Source organism: Felis catus, chromosome C1 (genome assembly GCF_018350175.1).
Source record: "Felis catus isolate Fca126 chromosome C1, F.catus_Fca126_mat1.0, whole genome shotgun sequence".
NCBI classification, from domain to species: Eukaryota; Metazoa; Chordata; class Mammalia; order Carnivora; family Felidae; genus Felis; species Felis catus.
In genome coordinates, this window is record NC_058375.1 from 126,083,108 (window position 1) to 126,106,963 (window position 23,856).

The 23,856-nt window shown below is 41.5% G+C and overlaps 1 protein-coding gene across 4 annotated transcripts in view; it reads right to left on the reverse strand.

Annotated features, from left to right (window-relative positions):
• Positions 1–23,856, reverse strand: part of TMEM163 (transmembrane protein 163) — a 277,826-nt gene that overhangs the window by 49,345 nt on the left and 204,625 nt on the right. The window lies entirely within an intron of this gene.

Here is a 23,856-nt window from a genome sequence, read left to right on the forward strand (position 1 = left end):
TCAAAGGGAAAACCAGGGGATGTACAGCCAGGGGAATGGGGTGGGGGCTGGTAAGAAGTCTGTGAGGGCTCAGGACATAGGAGCTCTCTCTGGCAAATCAGACACAACAACTTGCAAGAGAAACAAAGATGAAAATGGAAATTAAACAGGAGGACTTGATGATAGTAATACAAGAGTCAAAACATGAAATGAAAACGAAAAAAAGAGGAAAAAGTGAATGACTACAGTTAGCCTTAAATCATTTCTATCCCAACCTGATGCCTCCATCACTTGGCAGCCTCCTCAACCCTTTCCCCTGAGCTATCAAATAAAACTGTTTTTCTTCGTCCATCTTGGAGTCCCTTCTCTGGATTAACAGAACGGCCTCAAATTGCCCACCTAACATTGAAGTAACACTTGCTTAGAATCCTAATGAGCCTGTGGACAGACATGGTCCCCAAAACCTAAAAGTCAGAAATAAGCAGGTAAACAAGGTTGCTTGGAGCTCACTCAGTAGGCTTCTAATGCACACTCTAGTTGTAGGTTTTAGTCTTTCAAAAACACAGGAAGAAGGGATCATTGCAGACTGGTGCAAAACACAAAATATAGATTGTAGGAAAAGCAATGAATGGGTTGGGGATCCTGGTACAGACTCGAGCAAAAGAGGATCTGGCGCTATGAATCAAATGGGTGAGCTGCCCCCGGTGCCATACATTCTCATAATGAGCCTGGAGGAGAGAACACATGCTCAAGATAAAAAGATACTTCAGGCAATAAGTATTCACTGATGCAGTGGCAGGAGGGAAGAACACTGATTTGAGGCATTGAGCCTGGGGCTGGTAACCCAGTCCTGGCAGGACTATGGGGCAAAAGAGGCTGCAGCCAAGAGAGGTATCGTGAGGGAATGAGGCCCGTTTAGTAGAGGGTCTTTAGTGACAAGATACTGGAGTAAGACCAACGAATCCCAGGGCTCGGGGAATCAATGCCCCCAATGCTCTGGCTCCTGAGACCTAGCTATGCCCACAGGGAAGACTGCTATAGGCCAGCTGTGACCAGCACTTGAAATAACCACTCCTCTCTGCAAAGACTGTGAGCAGTCCCATTATAGAAAAAGAGCCTAAAGTCAGGGTAGTCCTCCGATATAAATTTTGTGATGTGCTTTTGTCCATTCAAAAAAATTCCTGAGTGTCTACAAGAGAGATTCTCTGTGATTCACCCTTTCAGAGAAATTTAACCACCAACTCAGTGCTTCTCAACCCAAGGGCATGCTGTACTCGTCTGGGATGGTTTGTTTGTTTGTTTGTTTGTTTGTTTGTTTGTTTGTTTGTTTTTTCAACAGCTGCTCAGAGACCACTCCAACTGTACCAGAATCTCTGGGGGTGAACCCAGACATCTACGTTTTTTTGAAAGCTCCCTAGTAATTCCCACATGCACTGGGGCTGAGAGTCCTGCACTTAAACCCAGGAGAGGCCCTGTCCTTAGGGAGCTTCCACTGTGGTGTAGAAAACCACAACTCCCTGGACAGAAGGCAAGGAGGGAGCCGTCATCCCAGCTGGTGAGGAGGGAACAGGTCTAATGATCCCTAAGGGATGTGTAGTGTATCTTTTTACTGAGCAGCTTTCTCTCCCTGAGGCACAAATAGGCCAGCCACCACTTGGGTGCTAGAACTTCTACAGACAGTTTCTTACAACATCTTCAGGAAGTTTTCATCTCCATACTTCTCTGGAATAGGGGGTGGGAGAAGAAACAAATGTCTGAGCTTCTAGCTGACAGGCAACAGTAATGCTACAGGAACCTATTTTCTCCAGATGACTGCAGACATATGACTGCAATGCACAAAAAAGTGGATGTGAATTTTGTTTACATTTCTTAAGGAGACAAGATGTAAAGGATGTGATGGTCGCCTTACATAATATCTTGCTTATATATCTTTAATCAAAATTACACTACAAATCCCCTAAGGGCAAGAACCATATTTTTATTTTTTTTTAATATATGAAATTTATTGTCAAATTGGTTTCCATACACCACCCAGTGCTCATCCCAAAAGATGCCCTCTTCAATACCCATCACCTACCCTCCCTGCCCTCCCATCCCCCATCAACCCTCAATTTGTTCTCAGTTTTTAAGAGTCTCTTATGCTTTCGCTCTCTCCCACTCTAACCTCTTTTTTTTTTCCTCCCCCCCCCCCCGCCATGGTTTTCTGTTAAGTTTCTCAGGATCCACATAAGAGTGAAAACATATGGTATCTGTCTTTCTCTGTATGGCTTATTTCACTTAGCATAACTTTCTCCAGTTCCATCCATGTTGCTACAAAGGGCCGTATTTCATTCTTTCTCATTGCCACGTAGTATTCCACTGTGTATATAAACCACAATTTCTTTATCCATTCATCAGTTGATGGACACTTAGGCTGCTTCCACAATTTGGCTATTGTTGAGAGTGCTGCTATAAACATTGGGGTACAAGTGCCCCTATGCATCAGTACTCCTGTATCCCTTGGGTAAATTCCTAGCAGTGCTACTGCTGGGTCATAGGGTAGGTCTATTTTTAATTTTTTGAGGAACCTCCACACTGTTTTCCAGAGTGGCTGCACCAGTTTGCATTCCCACCAATAGTGCAAGAGGGTTCCCGTTTCTCCACATCCTCTCCAGCATCTATAGTCTTCTGATTTGTTCATTTTAGCCACTCTGACTGGCGTGAGGTGGTATCTGAGTGTGGTTTTGATTTGTATTTCCCTGATGAGGAGCGACGTTGAGCATCTTTTCATGTGCCTGTTGGCCATCTGGATGTCTTCCTTACAGAAGTGTCTATTCATGTTTTCTGCCCATTTCTTCACTGGATTATTTGTTTTTTGGGTGTGGAGTTTGGTGAGCTCTTTATAGATTTAGATGCTAGCCCTTTGTCCGATAAGTCATTTGTAAATATCTTTTCCCATTCCGTTGGTTGCCTTTTAGTTTTGTTGATTGTTCCCTTTGCTGTGCAGAAGCTTTTTATCTTCATGAGGTCCCAATATTTCATTTTTGCTTTTAATTCCCTTGCCTTTGGGGATGTGTCAAGTAAGAAATTGCTGCAGCTGAGGTCAGAGAGGTCTTTTCCTGCTTTCTCCTCTAGGGTTTTGATGGTTTCCTGTCTCACATTCAGGTCCTTTATCCATTTTGAGTTTATTTTTGTGAATGGTGTAATAAAGTGGTCTAGTTTCATTCTTCTGCATGTTGCTGTCCAGTTCTGCCAGCACCATTTGTTAAAGAGACTGTCTTTTTTCCATTGGATATTCTTTCCTGCTTTGTCAAAGATTAGTTGGCCATACTTTTGTGGGTCTAGTTCTGGGGTTTCTATTCTATTCCATTGGTCTATGTGTCTGTTTTTGTGCCAATACCATGCTGTCTTGATGAAGACAGCTTTGTAGTAGAGGCTAAAGTCTGGGATTGTGATGCCTCCTGCTTTGGTCATCTTCTTCAAAATTACTTTGGCTATTCGGGGCCTTTAGTGGTTCCATATGAATTTTTGGATTGCTTGTCTAGCTTCAAGAAAGCTGGTGCAATTTTGATTGGGATTGCATTGAATGTGTAGATTGCTTTGGGTAGTATTGACATTTTAACAATATTTATTCTTTCAATCCATGAGCACGGAATGTTTTTCCATTTCTTTATATCTTCTTCAGTTTCCTTCATAAGCTTTCTATAGTTCTCAGCATACAGATCTTTTACATCTTTGGTTAGATTTATTCCTAGGTATTTTATGTTTCTTGGTGCGATTGTGAATGGGATCAGTTTCTTTGTCGTTCTGTTGCTTCAGTATTAGTGTATAAGAATGCAACTGATTTCTGTACATTGATTTTGTATCCTGCAACTTTGCTGGAAATCAGTTCCAGCAGATATCAGTTTGCTGGTATCAGTTCCAGCAGACTTTTGGTGGAGTCTATCAGATTTTCCATGTATAATATGTCATCTGCAAAAAGTGAAAGCTTGACTTCATCTTTGCCAATTTTGATGCCTTTGATTTCCTTTTGTTGTCTGCTGATGCTAGCACTTCCAACACTATGTTAAACAACAGTGGTGAGAGTAGACATCCCTGTCGTGTTCCTGATCTCAGGGGGAAAGCTCTCAGTTTTTCCCCATTGAGGATGATATTAGCCATGGACTTTTCATAAATGGCTTTTATGATGTTTAAGTATGTTCCTTCTATCCCGACTTTCTCGAGGGTTTTTATTAAGAAAGGATGCCGAATTTTGTCAAATGCTTTTTCTGCATCAATTGATAGGACCATATGGTTCTTACCTTTTATTTTATTAATGTGATGTATCACATTGATTGATTTGTGAATGTTGAACCAGCCCTGCATCCCAGGAATGAATTCCACTTGATCATGGTGAATAATTCTTTTTATAAGCTGTTGAATTTGATTTGCTAGTATCTTATTGAGAATTTTTGCATCCATATTCATCAGGGATATTGGCCTGTAGTTCTTTTTTTACTGGGTCTCTGGTTTAGGAATCAAAGTAATACTGCCTTCATAGAATGAGTCTGGAATTTTTCTTTCCCTTTCTATTTTTTGGAAGAGCTTGAGAAGGATAGGTACTATCCCTGCTTTAAGTGTCTGATAGAATTCCCCAGGGAAGCCATCTGGTCCTGGACTCTCATTTGTTGGGAGATTTTTGATAACTGATTCAATTTCCTCACTGGTTATGGGTCTGTTCAAGCTTTCTATTTCCTCCAGTTTGAGTTTTGGAAGTGTGTGGGTGTTTAGGAATTTGTCCATTTCTTCCAGGTTGTCCAGTTTGTTGGCATAGAATTTTTCATAGTATTCCCTAATAAATGCTTGTATTTCTGAGGGATTGGTTGTAATAATTCCATTTTCATTCATGATTTTATCTATTTGGGTTATCTCCCTTTTCTTTTTGAGAAGCCTGGCTAGAGGTTTATCAATTTTGTTTATTTTTTCAAAAAACCAACTCTTGGTTTCATGGATTTGCTCTACATTTTTTTTAGACTCTATATTGTTTATTTTTGCTCTGATCTTTATTATTTCTCTTCTTCTGCTGGGTTTGGGGTGTCTTTGCTGCTCTGCTTCCAGTTCCTTTAGGTGTGCTGTTAGATTTTGTATTTGGGATCTTTCTTGTTTCTTGAGACAGGCCTGGATTGCAATGTATTTTCCTCTCAGGACTGCCTTCACTGCATCCCAAAGCATTTGGATTGTTGTATTTTCATTTTCATTTGTTTCCATGTATTTTTTAATTTCTTCTCTAATTGCCTGGTTGACCCATTCATTCTTTAGTAGGGTGTTCTTTAACCTCCATGCTTTTGGAGGTTTTCCAGACTTTTTCCTGTGGTTGATTTCAAGCTTCATAGCATTGTGGTCCGAAAGTATGCATGGTATGATCTCAATTCTTGTATACTTATGAAGGGCTGTTTTGTGGCTCAGTATGTGATCTATCTTGGAGAATGTTCCATGTGCACTTGAGAAGAAACTATATTCTGTTGCTTTGGGATGCAGAGTTCTAAATATATCTGTCAAGTCCATCTGATCCAATGTATCATTCAGGGCCCTTGTTTCTTTACTGACCATGTGTCTAGATGATCTATCCATTGTTGTAAGTGGGGTATTAAAGTCCCCTGCAATTACCACGTTCTTGTCAATAAGGTTGCTTATGTCAGTAATTGTTTTATATATTTGGGGGCTCCCGTATTCGGCACATAGACATTTATAATTGTTAGTTCTTCTTGATGGATAGACCCGGTAATTATTATATAATGCTCTTCTTCATCTCTTGTTACAGCCTTTAATTTAAAGTCTAGTTTGTCTGATATAAGTATGGCTACTCCAGCTTTCTTTTGACTTCCAGTAGCATGATAGATAGTTCTCCATCCCCTCACTTTCAATCTGAAAGTGTCCTCAGGTCTAAAATGAGTCTCTTGTAGACAGCAAATAGATGGGTCTTGGTTTTTTATCCATTCTGATATTCTATGTCTTTTGGTTGGAGCATTTAGTCCATTTACATTCAGTGTTATTATAGAAAGATATGGGTTTAGAGTCATTGTGATGTCTGTAGGTTTCATGCTTGTAGCGATGTCTCTGGTACTTTGTCTCACAGGATCCCCCCTTAGGATCTCTTGTAGGGCTGGTTTAGTGGTGATGAATTCCTTCAGTTTTTGTTTGGGAAGACCGTTATCTCTCCTTCTATTCTAAATGACAGATTTGCTGGATAGAGGATTCTCGGCTACACATTTTTTCTGTTCATCACATTGAAGATTTCCTGCCATTCCATTCTGGCCTGCCAAGTTTCAGTAGAGAGATCCGTCACTAGTCTTATTTGTCTCCCTTATATATTAGAGCACGTTTATCCCTAGCTGCTTTCAGAATTTTCTCTTTATCTTTGTATTTTCCCAGTTTCACTATGATATGGTGTGCAGAAGATCAATTCAAGTTATGTCTGAAGGGAGTTCTCTGTGCCTCTTGGATTTCAATGCCTTTTTCCTTCCCCAGATCAGGGAAGTTCTCAGCTATTATTTCTTCAAGTACCCCTTCAGCACCTTTCCCTGTCTCTTCCTCCTCTGGAATACCAATTATGCGTATATTATTTCTCTTTAGTGCATCACTTAGTTCTCTAATTTTCCCCTCATACACCTGGATTTTTTTTTATCTTTTTCTCAGCTTCTTCTTTTTCCATAATTTTATCTTCTAGTTCACCTATTCTCTCCTCTGCCTCCTCAATCCGAGCTGTGGTCATCTCCATTTTATTTTGCAGCTCATTAATAGCATTTTTTAGCTCCTCCTGGCTGTTCCTTAGTCCCTTGATCTCTGTAGCAATAGATTCTCTGCTGTCCTTTATACTGTTTCCAAGCCCAGTGATTAATTTTATGACTATTATTCTAAATTCACTTTCTGTTATATTGTTTAAATCGTTTTTGATCAGTTTGTTAGCTGTCGTTATTTCCTAGAGTGTTTTTTGAGGGGAATTCTTCCGTTTCTTCATTTTGGATAGTCCCTGGAGTGGTGCGGAACTGCAGAGCACTTCCCCTGTGCTGTCTTGAATAACTTGCGTTGGTGGGCGGGGCTGCAGTCAGACCTGATGTCTGCCCCCAGCCCACCGCTGGGGCCACAGTCAGACTGGTGTGTGCCTTGTCTTCCCCTCTCCTAGGGGCGGGATTCACTGTGGGGTGGGGTGGCCCATCTGGGCTACTTGCACACTGCCAGGCTTGTGGTGCTGGGGATCTGGCATATTAGCTGGGGTGGATCAGCAAGGTGCACCAGGTTGGGAGGGGCAGGCTCAGCTTGCTTTTCCTTCGGAGATCTGCTTTGGGAGGGGCCCTGCAGCACTGGGAGGGAGTCAGACCTGCCAGAGGGATGGCTCCGCAGAAGCACAGCGTTGGGTGTTTGCAAGGTGCAAGCAAGTTCCCTGACAGGAACTGGTTCCCTTTGGGATTTTGGCTGGGGGATGGGAGAGGGAGATGGCGCTGGCGAGCACCTTTGTTCCCAGCCAAGCTGCGCTCTGTTGTCCAGGGCTCAACAACTCTCCGTCTCGGTGTCCTCCAGCCCTCCCGCTCTCTGAGCAGAGCTGTTAACTTATAACCTTCCAGATGTTAAGTCCCACTTGCTGTCAGAACACACTCCATCCGGCCCCTCCACTTTTGCAAGCCAGATTCGGGGGCTCTGCTTTGCCGGCGGGCTGCCCCTCCGCCCCGGCTCCCTCCCGCCAGTCCGTGCAGCGCGCCCCGCCTCTCCGCCCTTCCTACCCTCTTCTGTGGGCCTCTCGTCTACGCTTGGCTCTGGAAAATCCGTTCTGCTAGTCTTCTGGTGGTTTTCTGGGTTATTTAGGCAGGTGTGGGTGGAATCTAAGTGATCCGCAGGACGCGGTGAGCCCAGCATCCTCCTAAGCCACCATCTTCCGATGTCGTATTCTGTTTTTCCAAGAACCATATTTTTATAGCTCAGTGTCTACAGGAGCACACAGCAGGTGCCCCATATGCATCTGTAGAATGGATGTAGTCACTAACCGATTAAGTAATCAGGAACTGATTTCTAAGTGTTCCCACACGGAGTTTAAGGGACATCAACTACTTACACATACGTGAAGGGGAAAGACACTCTTAATACCTTAGCCAAAATGCCTATGGAATAGCCCACATTGTAAACCCACTCTGAAATGTAATGGAAATCAAAAGAAATTGATGGTTTGGTTTATTAATGTTGAATTTTACCAAAGTATAATCATATTTTCTACACAAACATACCTGTGAATACACTTAAAAATGTTTTAAAGCCCTATTTTCATCCTGTTTTAAATGTGTTGCAAATTGAAAAACCACAGTCACCCTTCCTTAAACAGTGCTAGGAGCTTGCGTGTCAAAGTTGCTCTCACAGCCTAAACCAGCTATTATTAGCAGAGAGTGTGATGCTATTTTTTAACATTTTATTAATAATATATTGTGTTTACATAGCAGCTTTGTCCTCAGGCACTCAGAGTTCTGCACATCAGCTCATAAATTCCCTGGAGGCCACTCACCAGATCTGAGTTTCTGTTATTCTGCTATTTTTCAGTCTGAGAAGGAAAGAAGTGTGTTTCATAAACACAAGTGGTCAAAATGGGAAAGTCAAGGATTAGGGGGCTTGCCCAGTATCACCCAAGGAGTTTGAAGTCCACTCAAATACAACCCAGTCTCCTGACTCCCTCCCAGAGGCCAGCCCCAGTCAACCACCTGGCCACTAGAAGGTTCCTGGCATCCATGTCACATCCTCACAACTCCACTACCCTGGGAGAGCAGTGGCCTCCAGGATGCAGGGAAGATTTGGGTCAGGAGCCAACACTATATGGCTGCTTCTTTCTGCAAGTGTATGCTGCTTCCTGCTTTGTGAGGAGGCAGAAGGGGGAGCAATGGTGGGTAACTGCCCCATCAGCACATCCTGGCCTTTACCTGGAGAGGCTGGCCTGGCAAGTAAAGGGCAATGTGTCCATGGGCCTGACAGCACTGGGCAGCCAGGTCACTGGAATGAACACAGATTCCTTCTCCCTCCTGCCCAAACCCCAGAGGTGAAAAACATGATTCAGAAAGAGGCAAAGGCATTGTCCCCATCAACATAATCCCCCAAATGAACACATACTGAAGTTGAATTTAACTAGGACCACTGGGTGTCAAAGAGTGGTCTACAGATCAGCAGCACCAGCATCACCTGGAAACTTGTTAGGACAGCAAATTCTTGAGTCCACCCCAGATCTGCTGAATCAGAAACATCCAGTGATCTGTGTTTTAAGCCCTTCTGGTGTTTCTGATGCACAGTCAAGACAGAGTCTGTATTAGTCTTACCCAGGACACATTTAATGTCTGAAAGAAGCCGAGTAAAATTTAGAGAAATGATTAAAGCCACTGGCCATCTCTTTCTTCTGCTAAAGGCGACAAACTGCTCACTGTGCACGGCACTGTAATTCTATGAATAACCTTGCAGTAAGCATTCATTTTCTTGCCTCTGAAATCATAACGGCAAAACCTACTGACAGATACCCTCAGATCCAAAAAGATGTCAGGTTGAAAGTCTTGTCCCTTGTCAATTGTTGGTTTGAAGGTCTGTGGTTCACATTAATAAAGCATAAGTCTTATACCAATTCTAAGTTATTTTCCATGAGACCCAAACAGCCAAATGGAAGAAGTTTTGTCTAGTCATCCCCTAATTTACAAAAGCCCTAAAACACAGTAGCCCTGGTAAGTAATCAGTTCAGTTCACAGCTTAAAGTGTCAATGTTTTATTTATCATCTTTCACCCTGGTGCCCAAAGCACTTGTAATCTGGGCCATCATTCAAATGTGAAGTAATGAAAAATAAGAGACTGTCAAGTGATGAGCATACACACAAGTACTTACAGAGGCACAATATCTGTGTTATTTTATTCTAGGTCCTCTCTCACTCCATGTATTCTTCCATTTTAAATAAAGCCACAAAGTCCATTTAGAGGCAGGATAAAGGGAAGGAGAAAGTGAGCAATGAATGCTTATCAGCCATTTCTCATTCTCTATAATGGCTATGCCAAACATTTGCCTCAAGATCACCATCTTCCTCTTACCCTTGATTCTCCTAAAACTCTAGACCCCATCTCCTTTCCTACCCACATTCCCATCTCTCTTCTCTACCTTCCATACATGTGCTGCACTGTGAACAGGTTGTGATGTGAAGGGAAGTGGCTTGGATGAGGAATGTTCCCTCAAACCAGAGCTCTCTAGGCAAATGGTCCTTACCTTCCCCTGGTAAGATCAGCCTCAGCATGTAACCACCAACTCACACATAACCACCTCCCTCAACAAACAACCCTTTGTTCATATCCGTATGAATATACAAGCTGACTAGAACCCACCCAAGTAAAATCTCATTTACACAGGACTTTTTTTCCTAGCTTCAATGTTAGGGACAAAAGTCAACACAAGGGATTTATAAAAGAATTAGATTCTATAGCAACACAGTCCAATAGAATTTTCTGTGATGGTGGAGTGTTCTATTCTGCACTAGCCATATGTGTCTACTGAGTGCTTCAAATGTTGCTAGAATAACTGAAGAAATGAAATTTTCATTTCAATTACTTTCTATTAATTACAATTTAAAGGGCCACATATGGTTAGTGACTACCACATCAGGTAGTGCATCTCTAAAGGCTGCACTGAAAATACAGAGGTTCATCAATGTATGTATATATGCATGCTGTCTGTATATATTCTCTTTATATCTATCCATACATCCATCCATCGATCCATCCATCCATCCTCTATATTTTCTTGATGAAAGGAAGGGAGGAAGGGAGGAAGGCAAGCCCAGAAGCTACTTATCAGGATCAGGTAAATTTATGTGGGCTAGCAGGGTCCGCTGTAGGAAATTTTGCAAAGATGCATCATGCCTTTAGTATCCTCCACAAATGAATGCATCATTTCTCTATCCAGTAAAGCCCTCCAACTCCCCAGGTTTACATGCCAAGTCTCACTCTTGTTCTCATCTAATGTCAGCCAATCGCAGCTATAGCTACTGTTCCACCAGAGGTAACTGCATTTTAGAAGGGGATTTGTACTTCAGTCGTTCACATTTTAAGGTCTACATGCCAAGTCCTGAGGCTAAGGAAAATGTCATCTATTCACAGCCACCGGAGAGCACAAATGCAGGAAAATCATCAAAGGAAGTCATTACTTATGAATGTGAAAATGGGCAAGGAACAAAATGAACAAATGGAGTAAGGTGGTGAAATACAACCTGGGGACAGAGTGGGAAGGAAGGGTGGCTCTGCAGTGAGACATTTGAGCTGGGTCTAGAAGAATGGACAAGAATCATCAAGCAGGAAAAAATGGAAGGCTAGGGAGGACACTCAATGCAGAGTGGACTTAATGAGCAAAAGTGTGAAGACATAGCACTATGGGGCCCTGCTTCAAGGAAAAGTGGAGATGCTGCACATGGATATGTTCATGCCCCTATTCAGGACAGGTCACATGTTAGGCCACAAAACAAGTCTCAATAAATTAAGGAAAACTGAAATCATATCAAGCATCTTTTCTGGCCAAAACGTTATAAAACTAGAAATCAATTACAAGAAAACAAGTGGAGAAAACCACAAACATAGGAGGCTACACATGCTACCAAGAAACCAATGGGTCAACAAAGAAATCAAAAGGGAAATTTAAAATACACCCAGAAAAAATTGAAAATGGAAACACAATGGTTCAAAATCTTTGGGACACAGCAAAAGCAGTTCTAAGAGGAAAGTTTATAACAATACAGACCTACCCCCAAAAAACAAGAAAAGTCTCAAATAAACAATTGAACTTTATACCTAAAGGAACTAGAAAAGCCCAAAGTTAGTAAAAAGAAGGAAATAATAAAGATCAGAATGGAAATAAAAGAAATAAAAACTAAAAAAATATATATAATAAATGAAACTAAGAGCTAGTTATTTGAAAAGATAAATAAAATTGATAAACCTTTAGCCAGATTCATCAAGAAAAAAAGAGGGGCACCTGGGTGGCTCAGTCAGTTAAGCGTCCGACTTCGGCTCAGGTCATGATCTCACAGTTCGTGAGTTCAATCCCCGCGTCGGGCTGTGTGCTGACAGCTCAGAGCCTGGAGCCTGCTTCACATTCTGTGTCTCCCTCTCTCTCTGCCCCTTCCCTGCTCATGTTCTGTCTCTCTCTGTCTCAAAAATAAATAAACATTAAAAAAAAAAAGAAAAGAAAAAAAGAAAGAAGGGGTGCCGGGATGGCTCAGTCAGTTGAGTGTCCAACTTCGGCTCAGGTCATGATCTCGTGGTGTATGAATTTGAGTCTCGTGTCAGGCTCTCTGCTGTCAGTGCAGAGTCCACTTTGGATCCTCTGTCTTCCTCTCTCTGCCCCTACCCCACTCTCACACTCTCTGCCTCAAAAATAAATTTAAAAAAAGAAAGAAAAAAAATAAGATTCAAATAAATAAAATCAGAAATCAAAGAGAACTCAAAATCCAAACTACAGAGATACAAAAGATTATATACAATAATATGGCATATATGAAAAAATATATGCCAATAAATTGGACAACCCAGAAGAAATGGATAAATTCCTAGAAACATACAATCTTGCAAATTAGATTCATGAAGACATATAAAACATAAACAGATGAATTACTAATAACAAAATTGAATCAGTAATCAAAAATTCCCAACAAACAAAAGTCCAGGACCAGATAGCTTCCTAAGTGAATGCTACCAAACATTTAAAGAAGAGTTAATAGCTTGTACACCTGAAACTAATGTAACACTGTATGTTAACTATACTGAAATTAAAATTAAAAACTTAGTAAAATTTAAAAAAAAGAATTAGGAACAGAGGCTTTGAAGAAGTAGGGGTGAAAAAAGAAGAGTTAATACTTATCCTTCTCAAACTATTCCAAAAAATAGAAGAGGAAGAAGTGCTTTCAAATTCATTCTACAAGGTCAGCATTGCCCTGATAACAAAACCAGATAAAGACACAATAAATAAATAAATAAATAAATAAATAAATAAATAAATAAATAAATAAATAAATAGTTATAGGCCAATATATCTGATGAACATACATGCAAAAATCCTCAACAACATATTAGCAAACTGAATTCCACAACGCATTAAAAGGATTATTCACCATGACCAAGTGAGACTTATTCTAGGAATGCAAGTGTGATTCAGTATACACAAATCAATCAGTATGGTATACCACATTAAGAAAGTGAAGGATAAAAATCATATGACTATCTCAATAGATATAGAAAAAGCATCTGACAAGATGCAATATCCATTCATGATAAAAACATTCAATAAAGTGGATTTAGAGGGAATATACCACAACATGATAAAAGCCACATATAACAAACCTACAGCTAACATACTCAACGGTGAAACGCTGAAAGCATTTCCTCTAAGATCAGAAGCAAGACAAGGATGCCCATTCTCACAACTTTTATTCGACATAGTACTAGAAGTCCTATCCATAGCAATCAGACAAGAAATAAAAGGCATCCAAACTGGTAAGAAAAATGAAACTATCATTATTTGCAGATCACACGATATTATATAAAGAAATCCTAAAAGACTCCACCAAAAAACAAACAAAACCTCTTAGAAATGAGTTCAGTAAAGTTGTAGGATACAAAATTAATAGAGAAATATGTTGCATTTTTAAAAAACGTTTTTTAATGTTTATTTTCTTTAACATTTATTTATTTTTGAGAGACAGAGAGAGACACAGAGTACAAGCGTGGGAGGGAGAGAGAGAGAGAGAGGGAGACACAGAATCCAAAGCAGGCTCCAAGCTCCAAGCTGTCAGCACAGAGCCCGATGTGGGGTGCGAACCCAAGAACCGTGAGATCATGACCTGAGCCAAAGTTCAGTGCTTAACCAACTGAGCCACCCAGGTGTCCCAATGTTTATTTCTGAGAGACAGGCAGATTATGAGCAGGAGCGGGACAGAGAGAGAGGAAGACACAGAATCCAAAATAGGCTCCAGGCTCTGAGCTATCAGTACAGAGCCCAACGCGGGGCTCAAACCGTGACATCATGACTTGAGCTGAAGTTGGACACTTAACTGATTGAGCCACTCAGGCACCCCAGTTGCATTTCTATACACTAATAATGAGGTGGCAGAAAGAGAAATTAAGAAAAAAATCCCATTTACAGTTGCATCAATAAAGAATAAAACAGCTAGGAATAAATTTAACCAAGGACGTGAAAGACCTGTATTCTGAGAACTATATGACAATGATGAAAGAAATTAAAACAAGATAAATAAATGGAAAGATATACCATGGTCATGAATCGGAACAATACTATTAAAATGCCCATACTTCCAAAAGCAATCTACAGATTCAATGCAATCCCTATCAAAATGGTGATAGCTTTTTTAAAAGAGTTAGAACACATAATCCTAAAATTTTTTATCAAACCACAAACACCTCAAATAGCCAAAACAATCTTTAGAAAGAAGAAAAAAGTTGAAGGCATCACAATCCCGGATTTCAAAATATACTACAAAGCTGTAGCAATCGAAAGAATATGGTACTGGCACAAAATTAGACACACAGATCAGTGGAAAAGAACAGAAAGCCCAGAAATACATGTTTATATGGTCAAATTAACCTACAACAAAGGAGGTAAAAATACACAATGGGGAAAAAGAAAGTCTCTTTTGATAGATGGTATTGGGGAAACTGGATGGCTAAATGAGAAAGAATGAAACTGGACTACTTTCTTATATCATACACAAAAATAAAATAAAAATAAATTAAAGACCTAAATGTAAGACCTGAAACCATAAAACCACTAAATGAAAACACAAGCAGTAAACTCTGGAACATCGGCCTTAGTAATATTTTTCTGGATCTGTTTCCTCAAGCAGGAGAAACAAAACCAAAAATAAGTGAGACTACATCAAACCCAAAAATCTTTTGCACAGTGAGGGAAACCATCAACAAAAGGGGAATCTATTGAATGGGAGAAGATATTTGCAAATGATATATCCAATAAGGGGCTGTTATTCAAAATACACAAAGAACTTACACAACTCTATACCAAAAAAAAACATACTCCAAATAAAAATGGGCAGAGGAACTGAACAGATTCTTTTTCCAAAGAAGACCTATAGATGGCCAACAGACATGTGAAAAGATGCTCAACATCACTAATTATCAGGGAAATGCATATCAAAACCACAGTGAGCTATCACTTCATACTTGTCAGAATGGCTAGTATCAAAAAGACAACAGAAAACAAGAGTTGGTGAGGATATGAAGAAAAAAGAATTCTTGTACACTGTTGGTGACAATGTAAACTGGTGCAGCCACTGTGGAAAACGGTATGGGGGTTCATCAAAAAATTAAAAATAGAGATACCATATGATCCAGCAATTCCACCTCTAGGTATTTACCCAAAGAAAATGGAAATACTAATTTTAAAAGATATATGCACCCCTATGTTTACTTACATTATGCAAGATATGGAATAGAAGCACCTGAATACCTAACAACAACTGAAAGGATAAATAAGATGTGATATTGGGGCGCCTGGGTGGCTCAGTCGGTTGAGCGTCCAACTTCGGCTTAGGTCATGATCTCACAGTCCATGAGTTCGAGCCCTGCGTCGGGCTCTGTACTGACAGCTCAGAGCCTGGAGCCTGTTTCAGATTTTGTGTCTCCCTCTCTCTCTGCCTCTCCCCCGCTCATGCTATGTCTCTCTCTGTCTCAAAAATAAATAAAAACATTAAACAAAAATTAAAAAAAATAAGATGTGATAGATATAGATCTATAGATATACACACATACATATACATACACGCACAGACAGACATACACAGAGAGAGACGCAGAATGGAGTATTAGTCATAAACAAAAGAATGAAATCAGGGCACCCAGATGGCTCAATCAGTTGAGCCTCCATCTTCAGTTCAGGTCATGATCTTGGTTTGCAGGTTCGAGCTCCACATGAAACTTGTTGCTGACAGAACACAGCCCGCTTCAGATCCTCTGTTCTCCCTCTCTCTGCCCCTCCCCTGCTCATGCTTTCTCTCTCAAAAATTAAATAAATATTTAAAAAATTAAAAAAGAATGAAATCTTACAATTTGCAACAACACAGATGGACCTAGAGGGTATAATGCTAAGTGAAATGAGTCACTCTAAGGCAAGTAACATATGCTTTCACTTACATGTGGAATCTAAAAACCAAAAAGCAGAAACAGATCCATAAGTACAGAGAACTGGTAGAGGCTGTTGAGGGCCAGAGGGAAGGGCATGGATGAAATAGGCAAAGGGGACTAAGAGGTATAAACTTCCCAATACTGTATAAAATAAAAAAGTCACAGGGAATGAAAAATACACCATAGGGAATACAGTCAATAATATTTTAATAACTTTGTGTGGCAACAGATGATAACCACACTTAACCATAGTGAGCATTTTGTAATGTGTATAATTGTCATATCACTGCATTGTACACCTGAAACTAATAACTGTCAACTGTACTTTAATTTTTAAAAAATGTTTTGCTTTAAAAAAAAGTGAAGATGCTATTCCTAGAGCATTTGCCTAAGGAGAGCAGCCATGCGAGGACTACATGAAAAATGTCCTTCTGTGTCCTGAAAGTCCCCTCAAGATGGCAGATGCAAAATCCATGGCACACACAATGGCTCTTAGATAGTTACAAGGACCAGAGTGTCGTATTTAATAGTTATGTATTTCAACATACAGAAGGAAAAAACTTGGTTATCATCCCATGCCTTCAAAGAAAAGGGAAAAATTTGGGAAAAATTAAGATTATATTTAGATAAATATTCAGTAAATAAGAGCATAGGTGGTATGCAGATAGGACAAAGATGATCAAGGTGAAACACACATGTCTGAGTAATGACAGGAAGTCACTGGAGGATTTTAAGCAAGGAAGACCCATGGTGTCTGTCATCAGGGCTTTATAAAGACCCTCTGACTGGGGGTGGGTTTGACAGGGTTGAAGGGAAACTAAGAGGGGATCAGCTGGGAGACAGTGCTAGTGGCCATGAACACAAAGTGATGACTCCCTACCAGGGGGCCAGGACAGCTGAGACGGATCAACAAGGAAAGACACTAAGGAACCTAAATTGATTAAATTTGGGAACTGACTAGATATGGACAGTGGACACCAGGACAACCTCAATTTTGAGACTGGCTGAAAGAGAAGTGGTGCCCATTGATGAGCAGGCATCATGAGGCTGGAGTGGGGAGCTGGCAGGGAGTCTAGTTTGGGACTTGCTAAGCTTGAGGAGGAATACCCAGACAGCCAGATGAGCTTAGTCAAAGAGGCATCTCTTAAGGCTGGCCTCCCAGGGCCATTTTCCTGGGGCCCCCAGGTCTCACATTGTTGTTTCTGTGGTGTGGAGAGAAGGAAGGAGAGAAAATAGAAAGGTAACAGCCATCCTAAGAGTGGACAAACCCTACCTAACACCTCTACTTCCAATATACACTACAAGGGAAATGCATGTCTAGACCCAGGACCCAGGCTCTTTGAACCCATCAATACTGATTTGACACCTACTGTGTTCTGATGCAAGGATTCAGCCACAAACAACAAAGTGAATAAACACTTGCTCTCCCAGAGCTTACCCAGGGAGAGTCAGACAATGAGAAGGTAAACAAATGAGCATATGCTGTACAGAAACATAAACAACATAGAGGAGGAAAATGAGGAGAGTATTATTTTTTTTTAAGATTTTATTTTTAAGTAATCCCTACACCCAAGGTGGGGCTTGAACTCGCAATCCTGAGATCAAGCATCACCTGCTCTACCCCCTCAAGCCAGCCAAGCACCCCAAGAGTGTTCTCTCTGATGATAAGACACTCAGCCGAAGACCTAGAAGATAGGAGAGTAAGCTATGCAGCTAACTACCTGGGAAGAACACTCTGGGCAGGGGGAACAGAGGGCAAGGGCTTGTGCACAGAAGGGAACTCAGCTTATTCAGTGAAGAGCTAGGAGGCCAGCATGGCTGGAACGCAGCATCCGCTCAGGGCCTCAAGGTCATACCCAGAACATGGGCCTTTACTCCAGGTGGGATGGGAAACCGACAAAGGATTGATCAGAGAAATGATTTCCGTTTAAACAGGGTGGCTACGGCCACTCTGCTGGGAACAGGCCAGTGGAAGCAGGAAGACCAAAGGGAAGGTAACTTCAGTGAACCTCAAAAGAAATGATGCTAGCAGAGGGCAAAAGTGAAGGTGGGGAGGGGCAGTTCCTGTGAGATCCAAGGCACGTTTGCTGATAGTTCACTATTTGCCACCTAGTGAAGAAAGAAGGGGACTGGTGGTTTTTAGAAAGATTTGAAAAGAATTTTCAGGATGAACCTTTGTTTCTCAGGAGAATAAGAATATCCAGAAATCACTACTTAGGCAAACCGGTTATTCGAAGTGAACCATTTAGGAATTTTCAGGAAAAAAATTTTTTCAGTGTCAGATCAGTTATCTGTATCAATTTCAATTCTGTCTATGCATAGTACATGGTAATAGCCTCTGCAGAGAACAGAGGGGGAAGGAGAGGCTTGCTTTTCCCTTCGTACTGTATCATGCTTTTTGTGCTTTTTTAAAACAGTGTGCAGGTACCACCTAGTAAAATAAAAAAAAAAAAAAACACTGCATCAATCTTGAGACTAAGGTTATTTCCTGATGGTCTACCAGATGCCAAAAAGCCTGCCATGTACTAGATACAATGACACAAGAGTCCTTTTCCTCAAAGAGTAGAGAAAGAGGGTATCTAAACCACACAGGAATCTTCTAGGGGCGCCTGGGTGGCTCAGTTGGTTAAGTGTCCAACTTCAGCTCAGGTCATGATCTCACGGTTTGTGAATTCAAGCCCTGCATCGGGTTCTGTGCTGACAGCTCAGAGCCTGGAGTCTGCTTCAGATTCTGTGTCTCCTTCTCTCTCTGACCCTCCCCCACTTGCTCTCTCTCTCTGACTCTCAAAAATAAATGTAAAACAAAAAAATTTAAACCACACAGGAATCTTCTAGAGAAGTTGAGATTGGAGGTGACTTTGGAACAACCCAAAGCAGCTAGGTTGGTAAGCAGGAGTGAAGAGTATATTCCAGGAAAAGGGAAAGTATGTGCAAAGGTGTATTAGAATTCACTTGTTCAGCATGCTTTCATGACAAACCTACTTTGTGCCACAGGCACTGCTCTAGGGAGGGAGTCATGCAGATACAAGGGGAAGAAGCTTCCAGGCAGAAGGAAGAGCAAGGGTCTGAGGCAGAAGACTGCATGCCATGATGGAAAAACACCAAGGCAGCTGGTGAGCTAAAGAGGAGCAAGGGAGGGGGAAAAGGATGAAAGTGAGGTCAGAGAGTAGGGGTCATGTAAAGTCTTAGATCTACTCAAAGGATCTAGGCCTTTATAAAGATAGGAAGCCACTGGAAGCTGTGACTTAGAGATGCTGGGATGTCACATGTTCTAACAGGATCACTGCTGCCTGCCAAAGACAACCACCGAGGACAGTCAGAATGCTGCCGCAGTGACACAGGCCACAGAGGGGCAACCAATGGGTTCTGGACCAGGAACGCAACGTGCAAAGGGTGAGCCACTGGATATCTTCTGATTTCAGATTTTGGTCTGATCAGGGATATATTCCGAGGGTACAGTTGACAAGTTTTGCTGACATGTAGCCTGAAATAAATAAGATTCAATGATTGGAGGTTTGTGACCTTGCAGGATGGCGATACCACTTCCTGAGCTAGGGAAGACCACAAGAGAGGCAGGTTTCTTTGAGGGGTGGCGGGAGAGGGGGATCAGGAGTTCAGTTTGGGACACACTATGTTTGGGATGTCTGCTAGGCAGCCAAGTGGAGGTGCTGAGAAAGCAGATGGAGATAAAAGTTTAGTTTTGGAGAAAAGTTCAACTGGAGACATAAACTGGAGTCAAAAGATTGTATTTATATCCTTGAAAGTGGACACGACCATTTTTTAAGAATCACAGTGCTTGAGTAAGACTGGAGTGAATTCTCCAAAAGGGATCCTGGCCAGGAAGCCAGGCAGAGAGGCAGACAATGGTCAACAGTGAAGAACATCATGTACTAAGCTAAGGTGTATATCTTTCTTATGAAAACCATGCAGAGCCTCTGGCCACTTTGAAAATGATGGAGTAAGAGGATTAGAATTGCATTTTCTTTTTTTTTTTTTTAATGTTTATTTATTTTTGAGATAGAGAGCCACAGCGTGTGAGCAGGGGAGGGGCAGAGAGAGAGGGAGACACAGAATCTGAAGCAGGATCCAGGCTCTGAGCTGTCAGCACACAGCCCGATGCGGAGCTGGAACTCATGAACTGTGAGATCATGACCTGAGCCAAAGTCAGAGGCTTAACCAACTAAGCCACCCAGGTGCCCCTAGATTTGCATTTTCAACAGCTGATGTGGGCAGCACCTCTTAGGAACATCTGCTGGGGCTTCTCTGCTCCACATCCATTCCCCTTTCAGTGGTAGCAGGCCTCAATCCTCCTTGTCATCCCCACTGTTCTCAGAGGGGGAACTGATAGCCACTACAGCCTGCCTTGAACCAAGCCACCCAACCCAAGCTTGGCCTGATCAGATATTCTTCCATGGACTCTGAATCCATGATAAATGATAACAAGGAAGGGAAAACAGAGATGCTTCATCCCACTGTAGGGATGACCGGAAGGTCAAGCTCAGCTGGGACTCAACCAGAGGGGTTAACCAATGTCTCTCCAGGTAGTCAGGCTTCCTATAGAATGGCCAACTCCCCCAAAGCAAGTGTTCCTTGAGAATCAGGTAGAAGCTGCCAGGCCTTCCTTGGAAGTCATGCAGCATCGTTCCAGAGTGTTCCGTGGGTTACAAGTGAGTCACAGACCCGCTGAAATTAAAGGGAAGAGAGAGAGATACCACCTGTTGATGGGAAAATGACAAGGGAATATTGGGAAGGCCACATACTAGGTTAGTAAATCCTTTGCTTCTGGAGACTTCCTTGCACTAGGGCAAAGGTAGTTCATGCTGAGAGCCAGGTTCTGCATGGCAGTGGACAAGAGGATGAATGCATGTCAGAAGAAACTGGGGAGGTCAGTTCCCAGGAGGCCTGTGGCAGATTGCATCACTGTTCATAACAACTTGATCCTCCACATTCCTTCTCTTGCCACGTGCTTCTCAGCAACTCTGTGCAAGGGAACTGTGCATCCCACCCACTGTCAGTCTTGGACGGGGGACTTGCGTTGGCCAATCGAATGTGAATAGGGATGCCATACACCACAAGTGAGCAGAAGCTCTGCATGGCTGGTTTGGCCTTACTTCTGTCCTGTGAAATAAGCACAAAAATCCTCCAAGAGGAGTTATTTCCCCAGCCCAAGACTTGAAATACAAACTCCATTCGTATGAACGTGGCTATCATCAAACCTTGGCTTAAGTGGGAAATGACAGAGAAATTCATGTGCGTGGTTTGAGTAAGTCACTGAGATCTGGAAGTTGTATGTTACTGCAGCAAAACTGACAGATAGGAGGTTCCTGGAAGAGAAAAGTCTTACGGTGGTAGCAGCAGCAGCAGCAGCAGCAGCAGCAGCAGCAGCAGCAGCAGCAGCAAAAAGCTATCTCAAAAAAGGAGCCCCTGGACTGGAGCACATGGCTGCCAGTTAAAAGCCGTGAGAGAACACCTGTCCGATGGCAGCTTTGTTTCTGCAGGCAGGAGTCCACTCAAGGTTTAGTCCACCCTGAAAAGCAGGCAATCCCATTGTCACAGATATGTACAAAAACCACTCCTTGAATGATTATTTTTACTGAATCAAAAAATATATATACAAGAACAGAAGCCTCCTTATGACCCCTGGACCACCCAGGAGGCACCAGGCACCAACCCTCCTGTCCTGTCTCTCTGGGACCTGAAAAGCTCTACACCTTCAGGACACATGCTTATCAGCAGGATTTGGTTAATTGAATCTTTTCTTTCTCTTCATCCCTAAAAAATACTCTTATCATTTGCTCAGTAACATATTCTCCAATGTTCCTAGCCTACTTGATTGTGGTATTTAAAGTAATTGGGTTAAACTGTACACTCCCTTTGATCCACTCCTGGGAATCTATCCCTAAAGAAAAAGCTTTTTGGAGAAGAATGTTCATAGCAGCATTATTTACGTTGAAAAGTGGAGAAGTTAAATGTGCCACAAAAGGAATATTGAAGTTACTGTGATACACTAATTCAGGAGACCATTAAGTGCTATTTAAGAGTGCTTTTGACAATAACAAAGTGTCCAAATGATAAAATATTAACTGAAAAGTCAGGATATAAAATTTCATATATACAAATTAGAAATATATAATACAGAGGCGCCTGGATGATTCAGTCAGTTGAGTGTCCAACATCAGCTCAGGTCATGATCTCGCAGTTCGTGGGTTCAAGCCCCGCATCAGGCTCTGTGCTGACACAGCTCAGAGCCTGGATCCTGCTTCAGAGTCTGTGTCTCCCTCTCTCTCTGCTCCTTCCCTGTTCACACTCTGTCTCTCTCAAAAATAAACATTAAAAAAAATTTTTTAAATACATAATACAAATAAGTCTAACCTAAACTAGGGGAAAATTTTTGGCAGAAAATATACTAAAAAGTAACAGAGAGGGAGAAGATAGACTTCTTTCTCTTTTACTTTTCTGTATGTCCTACTTTTATAATGCAAAGAAAGTTTCTAAAAATGCCTTCTCCAGCTACCTCACTTTTAACATTTCCTTTTATCGTATCCTCATAAGACATCAAATGCTGCTCACTATCAAGTTTCAAACTTGGTGCAAATTAGTCAGGTTTTAATGGAGCATCTCCTGCGTGTCCTGCACAGTGTGGGGGCACAGGTGGAAGCTGTGCTCTTGGGTCAGTTACAGCACAGTTGTGGGGACAGTATAGTAAGCTTCTATTCAAGCTCAACTGTTCATGTTTCCTCTTCCAAGACACGGAATTTTTCAATTATAAGTAAAAAAGGAACGATAAAATAACAAAAACAAAAAAACACTACTTCCCTCCGAAAATTGTGAACGTAAGTAAGATGATGAATAAAATGCCACATGTCAGTAAGATAATATTGGACATTGGTAATATGTAGGTAAAGAAAACATTTCTAATTTAATCCTATAGCATTTTCTTCCAGTCCTGGGACTTCTGGTAAAACCTATCACTTAGCATGCCCTATCCGAAAGAGAATCTTAGGACCAAGTGCTATGGATATGAATTCCTCGAGGCAGACATGCCCTGGCATGTGGGCAAGAGTCTGTGACTTCCAGAGAACTTTCACAGACTTGTGGACTTCTCATCAGTGATGCTTCTGACAAGTTAGGCCGAGAGAAGGGGATTCTAGGCAAGAGCGGAGAAAGGCCTCAGAAAAGTCTGGGCCTGACAAGGGTTGTAAGGCTAGTCAACAGCTGAATTGGACTCAAATCCAAATGTGAGCCTTGAAACATAGATAAGTTGGAATTTTCTTTATCTGTCAGTTTGAACACACAAATTGTTGCACAGAGTTTATGTCCAAACTGTTGGATTGCTGGACTCACTGAGTTGGGGTGGGGCTCAGGAGTTCTGAGTTCTAGATCTATCACTGCCTTTAATTTAGGGAAGAATAAGAAAATAGTCCAACTTCTCTAGACCTCGGTCTCCTCCTTTGAAAATGAGCAACTTTGACTTAATCATCAAGGTCCTGACACTCTCAAATTCTAGTCTAAATGTAGCAATGGGAATTCTGGCTCACTAAAGATTTTTATTTTAAATCAATAGGTTTGAGGCACAGATTTATTTGCATAACCAAAATATAAGTGAACAGTAGGTATCATTTACCTACTGGCAAGCTAGGAGAAAAAAAAATACAAGTTTCACACTGAGAAATGTGTGAATTATGGGCTTCCTTTAATATATTACTACAGAGCTGT